Raw genomic sequence first — 12,954 nt, forward strand, 5'->3', positions numbered from 1 at the left:
AAGCACGGTGGTGATGATGATCACGGGATGAACACAGCGGAGAATCACAAATGATGAAGTGGATGATAACTCGAGATCTCTCGATTGGTCCCTGTTGCCAATGCAACAGCTCTCAACCCTGCAAGATATTCGCAACTCCACACACTTGCGCACGTAGCCGCCGACCACGAAGCGGTAAGTTGCAATCTACTAATTCCCAATGGAACAACAGATCACACAAGACTTTTAGATCTACACCAAATCAAGCAATATGGTGTAGGGATACAATAGTTTTGCAAAGCAAACAACTAAGAACTAGGGTTTATCTTAAACATGGTCTAAAGCAACTTTGGGGGCGTCCTGGGCACTTATATAGGCGTCCAGGACGACGTCAGGTCGAAAAAGTACGAAAATAACCGACCCAGAATAGATCTAGTCGAGACAGACTCGGAATCGGCCGGCTTGGGGGCCAGTCGACCGGGTCTGGGACCGGGCCAGCCGGTTCAAACCGGGCCTGGCGCCGGGTGGTGACCGGGCGAGGGTTCCGGGCATACTGGATAGTGACCGGTTGGCACAAGCGCCACGTCCGGTTTGGACCGTACGGGTCCGGCGTGGTAGCCGGTCGAACCGGGCCTGGGACCGGATGGTCCGGCGCACGGCCGGTCGGACCGGTCCTGGCGCCGGCCTGGATGCATCTCCTCCTCTCGCGCATGCCTCCCGCTCTTCCCTCGCGCGTCCATGGGATGTCTTCATGTCCAGCTCCATGTCCAGCTTCACGTCCATCTTCTGGTCCAGCTGCTCCTCTCCTCCTCGTGCGATGCTTGGTTCCTCCTCATACATGATCATACATAAGTAATACGACTTAGGCAGTATAAAGTTCTCATCGATCAAAGTATCATTTAGGAACAAGTTCACCTGTTGTTTAAGTAGCTTCGCACGAGCCCTTGTAATAGGTCCAATCCGAACTTCATTGGACTTCAGCTTCACAGCAGCTTCATCTTCATTCGGTAATGAACGGTGGTAGTAGTGTGGTAGGGATGTCCTCATCATCTCCCCCCTTCAAAAGGCGTCGACCTCGACGCTCCAAGGTCTTCTCTGTCATATGGTGTCAAATCAGCAACATTGAAAGAATTACTGACACCAAACTCATCAAGTGGAAGATCTATCGAGTATGCATTATCATTGATATTGGCAAGCACTTTGTAAGGACCAGCACCACGAGGAAGCAACTTGGACTTCCGCAGCTTCGGGAACCTATCCTTGCGAAAATGTACCCAGACCATATCACCGGGCTTGAACAACATCTCCTTGCGCTTCTTGTTCATCCTTGCAGCATTGCTCTTGCCTTTCTTTTCTATCAACTCTTTAGTCTTCACATGTATCTTCCGTACAAAATCTGCCCCCTTTGATGCCTCCATATTGACTCTCTCATGTATGGGCAAAGGCAACAAGTCAAGTGGAGTTATGGGTTTGAAACCATACACCACCTCAAAGGGACACAGCTCCGTGGTAGAATGTACCGCCCTGTTGTAAGCAAACTCCACATGCGGCAAACACTCTTCCCACACCTTCAGGTTCTTCTTGATCATGGATCTCAACAGTTGTGACAAGGTTCGATTCACCACCTCAGTTTGACCATCAGTTTGGGGATGACAAGTAGTACTAAAAAGTAGCTTTGTCCCCAGCTTTCCCCAAAGTATCTTCCAGAAGTAGCTCATGAACTTCACATCACGATCAGAAACAATAGTCTTCGGGACTCCATGTAATCGTACAATCTCCCTGAAAAACAGGTTAGCAATATGCGACACATCGTCGCTCTTGTGGCAGGCAATAAAATGTGACATCTTAGAAAATCTTTCCACTACCACAAATATAGAATCATGGCCTCTCTTAGTACGCGGAAAACCCAACACAAAATCCATACTAATATCCTCCCAAGGTGTAGTAGGTGCCGGTAAAGGAGTATACAAACCGTGAGGCTTCAGCTTGGACTTGGACTTGTTGCAAGTAATGCACCTCTTCACATACATGTCCACATCCCGCCTCATCTTTGGCCAATAAAAATGGTCAGCTAGCATGAGTAGCGTCTTCTCACGCCCAAAGTGACTCATCAAACCTCCAGCATGTGATTCCTGCAATAAGAGCAAACGCACGGACGATTCTGGAACACATAGTTTGTTAGCTCTAAACAAGAACCCATCATGTATGTGATATTTTTCCCATGCTTTACCAATAGCACACAAGCGATATGGTTCAGCAAAATCATGATCAGTAGCATACAAATCACATAGTACTTCTAATCCAGGAATTTTAACATCAAGTTGAGTTAATAGCATATTCTTCCTAGATAGAGCATCGGCAACAATATAATCTTTTCCCTTCTTATGCTTAATAATGTATGGACAAGACTCAATGAACTCAACCCACTTAGCAATACGCTTATGCAAAGTAGACTGAGCTTTCAGGTATTTTAAAGCTTCATGATCATAATGTATGATAAATTCTTTTGGTCACAAGTAATGTTGCCAAACCTCAAGAACTCTAATTAAAGCATACAATTCTTTATCATATATAGGATAGTTCAACTTTGCACCAGAAAGTTTCTCAGAAAAATATGCAATTGGGAGACCCTCTTGCATCAACACACCACCAATTTCAATACCACTAGCATCACATTCAATTTCAATTGCTTATTGAAATCAGGAAGTGCAAGCAACGGTGCAGAAGTTAACAATCTCTTTAGTTCATCAAAAGCATGATCTTGGGCTGCGCCCCACTCAAAAACAACACCCTTTTTAGTCAAGTCATTCAAAGGTGCAGAAATAGTACTAAAGTTGGGCACAAATCTTCTATAAAACCCAACTAGACCATGAAAACTTCTTACCTGACTCACATTCATGGGAGTAGGACAATTTTGAATAGCTTCAATTTTAGACACATCTACTTCTACTCCATGCTTAGAGAGAACATAACCCAGAAATATGACCTTATCTTTGCAAAATGTGCACTTCTCAAGATTACCATAAAGTTTATTATCACGCAACACTTGCAAAACATGTCGAATATGTATAGAATGATCAGATTCATTGCGGCTGTAGATTAATATGTCATCAAAGTACACAACCACAAACTTGCCAATAAAATCACGCAAAATATGGTTCATCAGTCTCATGAAAGTGCTAGGTGCATTAGTTAACCCAAAAGGCATTACTAACCACTCATATAAACCAAATTTTGTTTTAAAGGCTGTTTTCCACTCATCCCCTTCTTTCATCCTAATTTGATGATAACCACTACGCAAATCAATTTTAGAGAAAACAGCGAGCACCACTCAATTCATCTAGCATATCCTCTAAACGGGGAATAGGATGACGATATCGAATAGTAATGTTGTTTATCGCTCTACAATCTACGCACATACGCCATGTACCATCTTTCTTAGGAACTAGAATAACAGGAACATCACAAGGACTAAGGCTTATGCGGATATAACCTTTGTCGAGTAGCGCTTGTACTTGCTTCTGTATCTCCTTCGTCTCTTCGGGGTTCGTTCTATATGGTGCCCTATTGGGCAGCGAAGCTCCGGGGATCAAGTCGATTTGATGCTCAATACCTCGCAATGGTGGTAGTCCTGCGGGTACCTCCTCCAGAAACACGTCGCCGAATTCCTGCAAAACATTAGAAACACCAAGAGGAAAAGGAGTCATGTAGTTAGAAACCAAAACCGTACTCCTGTACAAGAGCACAAGAGGCATGGCTGTAGGATCCTCACTAAATTCTCTCATGTCGTCTTTGGTGGCTAATGAGACTAAGGAATTCACTCTCTCACTTTTCGTTATATCACTCACGACATTACAATTCTCTCGCCTATCTAAAGAAGCATCCTCCAAGTTTACTTCAACTTTCTGACGAGATTCATTGACAATTTGCTGTGGTGACATAGGCTGTAAGTTGATTTTCTTGCACTTGAAATCCAAGTGATATGTATTGGCACAGCCATTGTGTTGCACCGAACGGTCATAGAGCCAAGGCCGACCCAATAGTAAGTGACACACCGTCATAGGAACCACATCAAAATCAATGGAATCCTTATACGATCCAATCGCAAACTCAACACGCACCATGTGGTTTACCTTCATCTCACCATTGTCACTCAACCACTGAATATAATATGGATGCGGGTGTGGTAGATACTTCAACTTCAGCTTGGTACACAACTCCTTGCTTGCTAAATTACGGCAACTCCCGCCATCAATAATGACCTTGCAAGCCTTGTCAGAACCAACTAAAGCCTTTGCTTGGATCAAATTGCAGCGCTGAGTAGATGCACTAGGCAACACATTAAGAGCACGCTGAGACACAACTATAGTGCGAGCTTCAGACGGATAAGCATCTACACCATCACTGTCATAATCCTCATCTTCTGGAGCATTTGGATCAACATCATCTCCAGTCTCATACTCATTGTCCTCATTAATAATCATGACCTTGCGGTTAGGACAATCCCTCCTAAAGTGACCCTTGCCACCACATGTATGGAAATTCATATCGCGGTTGCGCGCAGTAGACATGCTAGAACCACTCGTACTTGCAGCAGATTCGGACTTCTTTGTGTTGGACACATTGGAGACCGGTTTGCTAGGCGGAGTAGAGTAAGGTGCGGAACGCATAGATGGCGCTGACACCGTAGATGGGGACGCCCGAGGCGTGAAGCGCCCAGCTCCCGTAGTACGGCTTTTAACCTTAGCTTCGTCAGCCAACTGTGATTCAGCTTCTCTTGCATGCTGTAGCAACTCATTCATAGTGGTGTAACTGTAATGACGAACAATGCCTTTGATATTATACTTCAAACCATTGAGAAAACGAGTCATTGTCATCTCAAGGGATTCTTTGACACGACCACGCTGCATTAGCATCTCCATCTCCATGTAATATTCATCAACAGTCTTCACACCTTGTCTCAATAGGGTCAACTTATCAAATATATTCCGCAAATAATTAGTTGGCACAAAACAATCATTCATTGCCGCCTTCATTGCACGCCATGTGATAATAGGCGGTTCACCATCTTCTTCGCGAGCACGAACAAATCGATCCCACCAACGCAAAGCATAACCATCAAATTCAGAAGAAGCAAGCTTGATCTTTCTATCTTCAGTGTAATGCGGATGTAAATTCCATAACTTCTCAATCTTGAGCTCCCAAGTGAGGTATTCTTCAACATCAGCACCTCCTTCAAACATAGGTATGGAGAACTTAGGCTTACCCAATCCATCTTCTTCCTCAAACCCACGACCTGGACGTTGGAGTTCGGCAAACCCACGAGGACGATTACCACGTGGTGCACCACGAGCATTACATGCGTCATCTTGAAGCTCAGGATCATCGTCATCTTCTTGTTGTTGTTGGGTCAAATTCTCAACAGCTAGTCGCAAATCGGCAAGACTGCGCTGTATATCCGTCATTTGATCTTTCATTGTAGTGACGGTCTCACATGTAGTATCCAGCTTCTGGGAGATCCCTTGGACCGTTCCCTTAAGCTCATCACCTTGAGTGCGGAATTCACGTCGCATCTCATTACGAAGAGCTTCATACTCCCTCCATGTGATGATATCTGCAGAATTCTTGTTTTCCTGGTTAACAATTTTTTGATCACTAGCAGACATGATTAGTAGGTTAGTGCACTAAATCAAAAATATATGGTGGTACTCTCACAACTCACTCAAAAACTGATAAGAAAAGGAGATCTTACAGTTCCAAAGTAAATTAGTGTTGCTTACCACTTGTAGTAACAACTAGTGCACGGATGTAGCGAAGCGAATATCAAGGGTATAAGAACAAATCACACGGCAAAGCAGGATATATGTGCGGCTGTAGGTAGGCTACCTATTTGCACCAATAACAAGCTCTAGCGCTGACCGTAGACAACCAATGATACTCACACAAGGCGATAAATGTGGCAATGCAACTATATGGATGAAAGGTTGAAATGCACTAGAGAGACGCTAGCAAAGCTCAATGGGACAGGCACAAGATTGCTCAACTACAGGTGCAGTAAAGTAAACTTAGGCCTTCACTTGATTCTTCTAGCACTTCACTTTTCTTTTCGGATTTTCTTTTTGTATAACACACAGCGATGTAGCTCGTTTTGCTTCTTTTCAATTTTCAGTTTTTTTTTATGACACTACTCCTTGATAACACAGCCAACAACATATGCAAAGCAACAAACCCTAATGAGCAGCCTGTCGAGCGGTAAAACTAGTCTCTTCTGGGGAAGTTCCTAGTCACTTGTATCGATAGGCTGTGTCTATGGTTGGGAAAAAGCACACTGTACGATATGTGGACTCGGAGTAACAATAACTGAAACTAGATGATAGCGGAAACTCAATGATACGCGTACAGCACGCGCCCGTTGGGAACCCCAAGTGGAAGGTGTGATGCGTACAGCAGCAAGTTTCCCTCAGTAAGAAACCAAGGTTTATCGAACCAGTAGGAGTCAAGAAGCACGTTGAAGGTTGATGGCGGCGGGATGTAGTGCGGCGCAACACCCGAGATTCCGGCGCCAACGTGGAACCTGCACAACACAACCAAAGTACTTTGCCCCAACGAAACAGTGAGGTTGTCAATCTCACCGGCTTGCTGTAACAAAGGATTAGATGTATAGTGTGGATGATGATTGTTTGCAGAAAACAGGAGAACAAGTATTGCAGTAGATTGTATTCGATGTAAAAGAATGGACCGGGGTCCACAGTTCACTAGAGGTGTCTCTCCCATAAGATAAATAGCATGTTGGGTGAACAAATTACAGTCGGGCAATTGACAAATAGAGAGGGCATGACAATGCACATACATGATATGATGAATATTGTGAGATTTAATTGGGCATTACGACAAAGTACATAGACCGCTATCCAGCATGCATCTATGCCTAAAAAGTCCACCTTCGGGTTATCATCCGAACCCCTTCCAGTATTAAGTTGCAAAACAACAGACAATTGCATTAAGTATGGTGCGTGATGTAATCAATAACTACATCCTCGGACATAGCATCAATGTTTTATCCCTAGTGGCAACAGCACATCCACAACCTTAGAACTTTCTGTCACTTGTCCCAGATTTAATGGAGGCATGAACCCACTATCGAGCATAAATACTCCCTCTTGGAGTTAAGAGCAAAAACTTGGCCAGAGCCTCTACTAATAACGGAGAGCATGCAAGATCATAAACAACACATAGGTAATAGATTGATAATCAACATAACATAGTATTCTCTATCCATCGGATCCCGACAAACACAACATATAGAATTACGGATAGATGATCTTGATCATGTTAGGCAGCTCACAAGATCCGACAATGAAGCACATGAGGAGAAGACAACCATCTAGCTACTGCTATGGACCCATAGTCCAGGGGTAAACTACTCACTCATCACTCCGGAGGCGACCATGGCGGTGAAGAGTCCTCCGGGAGATGATTCCCCTCTCCGGCAGGGGGCCGGAGGCGATCTCCAGAATCCCCCGAGATGGGATTGGCGGCGGCGGCGTCTCGGTAAGGTTTTCCGTATCGTGGCTCTCGGTACTGGGGGTTTCGCGACGAAGGCTTTAAGTAGGCGGAAGGGCAACGCGGGGGCCACACGAGGGCCCCACACGCCGGGGCCGCGCGGCCGGGGTCCGAGCCGCGCCGCCCTGTTGTGTCGGCGCCTCGTGGCCCCACTTCCTTTCCCCTCGGTCTTCCGGAAGCTTCATGCAAAAATAGGACCCCGGGCGTTGATTTCGTCCAATTCCGAGAATATTTCGAAACCAAAAACAACGAGAAAACAGCAATCGGCTCTTCGGCATCTCGTTAATAGGTTAGTGCCGGAAAATGCATAAATACGACATATAATGTGTATAAAACATGTAGATATCATCAATAATGTGGCATGGAACATAAGAAATTATCGATACGTCGGAGACGTATCAGCATCCCCAAGCTTAGTTCCTGCTCGTCCCGAGCAGGTAAACGATAACAAAGATAATTTACGGAGTGACATGCCATCATAACCTATGATCATACTATTGTAAGCATATGTAATGAATGCAGCGATCAAAACAATGGTAATGACATGAGTAAACAAGCTGAATCATAAAGCAAAGACTTTTCATGAATAGTACTTTCAAGACAAGCATCAATAAGTCTTGCATAAGAGTTAACTCATAAAGCAATAAATCAAAGTAAAGGTATTGAAGCAACACAAAGGAAGATTAAGTTTCAGCGGTTGCTTTCAACTTATAACATGTATATCTCATGGATAATTGTCAACATAGAGTAATATAACAAGTGCAATATGCAAGTATGTAGGAATCAATGCACAGTTCACACAAGTGTTTTCTTCTTGAGGTGGAGAGAGATAGGTGAACTGACTCAACATAAAAGTAAAAGAAAGGCCCTTCGCAGAGGGAAGCATTGATTGCTATATTTGTGCTAGAGCTTTGGTTTTGAAAACAAGAAACAATTTTGTCAACGGTAGTAATAAAGCATATGTATCATGTAAATTATATCTTACAAGTTGCAAGCCTCATGCATAGTGTACTAATAGTGCCCGCACCTTGTCCTAATTAGCTTGGACTACCGGGATCATCGCAATACACATGTTTTAACCAAGTGTCACAAAGGGGTACCTCTATGTGAAAGTATAGAGATGGTAAACCTAGAGGGGGGTGAATAGGTTTCTACAGATTTTAATTCTTTCTTTGCAATATTAGGCTTTGCGGAATATAAAGGTGAGCCTAATGCAAACTAGGTGAAGCAACCTATATGAGGATACAACTAACTCAAGCACGAAGGCTCTCACGAGCGATTAAATCACAAGTAAGGAGTTCGGTTAGAGATAACCGATAGCACGCGGAGACGAGGATGTATTCCCGTGTTCCCTTGCTTTGCAACAAGGTACGTCACGTTTGGAGGAGTGGAGGTCCCACGAAGGATTCCCCGCGCCACGAAGGCTCACCCTATTCTCCGGAGCCTATCCCACGAAGGAATAGCTCACTCACTTGTGGTAGACTTTGAGGTAGCCTCCAAACCTTCACAATCTTGCCCGGAGCAAATCCACAGCCCGGATGCTTCCGGACTCCTCTTGCCTACCTAGGGTTTCCAAGGAACCCTAGGAAGCAAGCTTCTCAATGAATACAAGGGGGAATGAGATTTGGCTTGGTAGAACGGTAGATCGGGTCCTCCTCTAATGATTCCCCGGAGGGATTTGAGTTTGGGTGGAGGAGGAGGGAGATCTGAGGCTTTTGGTGTTTCTAACAATGGAGTAAGAGAGAGAGAGCTCAAAAACAGCTTGTAGTGTAGTGCCTAACCCTTCCAAGGTAGAAGAAGGGGTATTGATACGTCTCCGACGTATCGATAATTTCTTATGTTCCATGCCACATTATTGATGTTATCTACATGTTTTATGCACACTTTATGTCATATTCGTGCATTTTCTGGAACTAACCTATTAACAAGATGCCGAAGTGCCGTTCTGTCGTTTTCTGCTGTTTTTGGTTTCAGAAATCCTAGTAAGGAAATATTCTCGGAATTGGACGAAATCAAAGCCCGGGGGCCTATTTTTCCACGAAGCTTCCGGAAGTCCGAAGACGAGACGAAGAGGGGCCACGGGGTGGCCAAACCCTAGGGCGGCGCGGCCCCACCCCTGGCCGCGCCGGCCTATGGTGTGGGCCCCCGTGCCGCCTCTTGACTTGCCCTTCCGCCTACTTAAAGCCTCCGTGACGAAACCCCCGGTACCGAGAGCCACGATACGGAAAACCTTCCGGAGACGCCGTCGCCGCCGATCCCATCTCGGGGGATCCATGAGATCGCCTCCGGCACCTGCCGGAGAGGGGAATCATCCCCGGAGGACTCTACGCCGCCATGGTCGCCTCCGGTGTGATGTGTGAGTAGTCTACCCCTGGACTATGGGTCCATAGCAGTAGCTAGATGGTTGTCTTCTCCCCATTGTGCTATCATTGTCGGATCTTGTGAGCTGCCTAACATGATCAAGATCATCTATCTGTAATTCTATATGTTGCGTTTGTTGGGATCCGATGAATAGAGAATACTTGTTATGTTGATTATCAAAGTTATGCTTATGTGTTGTTTATGATCTTGCATGCTCTCCGTTACTAGTAGATGCTCTGGCCAAGTAGATGCTTGTAACTCCAAGAGGGAGTACTTATGCTCGATAGTGGGTTCATGCCCGCATTGACACCGGGACGAGTGATGAAAGTTCTAAGGTTGTGTTGTGCTGTTGCCACTAGGGATAAAACATTGATGCTATGTCTAAGGATGTAGTTGTTGATTACATTACGCACCATACTTAATGCAATTGTCTCGTTGCTTGCAACTTAATACTGGAGGGGGTTCGGATGATAACTCGAAGGTGGACTTTTTAGGCATAGATGCGATTGGATGGCGGTCTATGTACTTTGTCGTAATGCCCAATTAAATCTCACTATACTCATCATGATATGTATGTGCATTGTCATGCTCTCTTTATTTTGTCAATTGCCCAACTGTAATTTGTTCACCCAACATGCTGTTCGTCTTATGGGAGAGACACCTCTAGTGAACTGTGGACCCCGGTCCAATTCTCTTTATCGAAATACAATCTACTGCAATACTTGTTTTACTGTTTTCTCCGCAAACAATCATCTTCCACACAATACGGTTAATCCTTTGTTACAGCAAGCCGGTGAGATTGACAACCTCACTGTTTCTTTGGGGCAAAGTACTTTGGTTGTGTTGTGCAGGTTCCACGTTGGCGCCGGAATCCCTGGTGTTGCGCCGCACTACATCTCGCCGCCATCAACCTTCAACGTGCTTCTTGACTCCTACTGGTCCGATTAAACCTTGGTTTCTTACTCAGGGAAACTTGCCGCTGTGCGCATCACACCTTCCTCTTGGGGTTCCCAACGGACGCGTGTCGAACGAAAAGACAATACGTCAACCACGCGCATCAAGCAAATTTCTGGCGCCGTTGCCGGAGAGATCAAGACACGCTGCAAGGGGAGTCTCCACTTCTCAATCTCTTTACTTTGTTTTTGTCTTGCTTAGTTTTATTTACTACTTTGTTTGCTGCACTAGATCAAAATACAAAAAAATTAGTTGCTAGTTTTACTTTATTTGCTATCTTGTTTGCTATATCAAAAACACAAAAAAATTAGTTTACTTGCATTTACTTTATCTAGTTTGCTTTATTTACTACTGCTGAAATGAGTAATCCTGAAGTTGAAGTTCGTTCATTTAAGCAACAAGGGGAGAATGTTTAAAAGATGCTTGGTATAGAATTAGTGATGCCCATAATAGGTGCACTAAGAAACACTCCACCACTATCCTACTCAGGAATTTTTATGTTGGTATCTCTAGCTGGAATAGATATGTTCTTGATTGTCTCGCGGGAGGTAACTTTCTAGGCACTCCCGCTTTAGAAGCTAGTTGCATTATTGAGAGTTTATTTGGAACACCACCTGTTAATGAAACTAAAATTGAAATCTCTTTTGAAGATGTTATGAAAAAAATGGAAAGCATAGAGAAAAAATTTCCGAGTCTAGAAACTAAATTGGAGATGTTACTTGATAAAACTGATGAACTTGATAAATCCTTAGGAGGAATTGATGAAAGAATTAGTGTCCTAGGAACTTGTGCTGTCCATGCTGATCAAATCAATAGGATTGACGAACTTGAAAAAGCTATGGGAACCTTGGGTTCAACATTTTCTTCTCTTAAATATAAGGAGAAAGCTTATGTGGGTAAGGAGCAAAAGTTTATGTATGTCTCTAAAGTGCCTAGACCAAAGAAGTATTATTATAGGCCTAAAATTGACAAAGCTCTTAGTACCACTACGGATGGGGGAACTCATGATAACGATGCACCACCCTTCGATAATACTTGATACACACTTTACGCGCCTAGCTGAAAGGCGTTAAAGAAAAGCGCTTATGGGAGACAACCCATGTTTTTACCTACAGTACTTTGTTTTTATTTTGTGTCTTGGAAGTTGTTTACTACTGTAGCAATCTCTTCTTATCTTAGTTTTGTGTTTTGTTGTGCCAAGTTAAGCCGTTGATAGAAAAGTAAATACTAGATTTGGATTACTGCGCAGAAACAGATTTCTTTGCTGTCACGAATCTGGGTCTAATTCTCTGTAGGTAACTCAGAAAATTATGCCAATTTACATGATTGATCCTCAGATATGTACGCAACTTTCATTCAATTTGCGCATTTTCATTTGAGCAAGTCTGGTGCCATTTTAAAATTCGTCAATACGAACTGTTCTGTTTTGACAGATTCTGCCTTTTATTTCGCATTGCCTCTTTCGCTATGTTGGATGAATTTCGTTGATCCACTAATGTCCAGTAGCATTATGCAATGTCCAGAAGTGTTAAGAATGATTGTGTCACCTCTGAATATGTCAATTTATATTGTGCACTAACCCTCTAATGAGTTGTTTCGAGTTTGGTGTGGAGGAAGTTTTCAAGGATCAAGAGAGGAGTATGATGCAACATGATCAAGGAGAGTGAAAGCTCTAAGCTTGGGGATGCACCCGGTGGTTCACCCCTGCATATATCAAGAAGACTCAAGCGTCTAAGCTTGGGGATGCCCAAGGCATCCCCTTCTTCATCGATAACATTATCAAGTTCCTCCCCTGAAACTATATTTTTATTCCATCACATCTTATGTGCTTTTTCTTGGAGCGTCGGTTTGTTTTTGTTTTTTGTTTTGTTTGAATAAAATGGATCCTAGCATTCACTTTATGGGAGAGATACACGCTCCGCTGTAGCATATGGACAAGTATGTCCTTGGTTTCTACTCATAGTATTCATGGCGAAGTTTCTCCTTCGTTAAATTGTTATATGGTTGGAATTGGAAAATGATACATGTAGTAATTGCTATAAATGTCTTGGGTAATGTGATACTTGGCAATTGTTGTGCTCATGTTTAAGCTCTTGC

This window comes from Lolium rigidum, chromosome 6, assembly GCF_022539505.1.
Source record: "Lolium rigidum isolate FL_2022 chromosome 6, APGP_CSIRO_Lrig_0.1, whole genome shotgun sequence".
Taxonomy (NCBI): Eukaryota; Viridiplantae; Streptophyta; class Magnoliopsida; order Poales; family Poaceae; genus Lolium; species Lolium rigidum.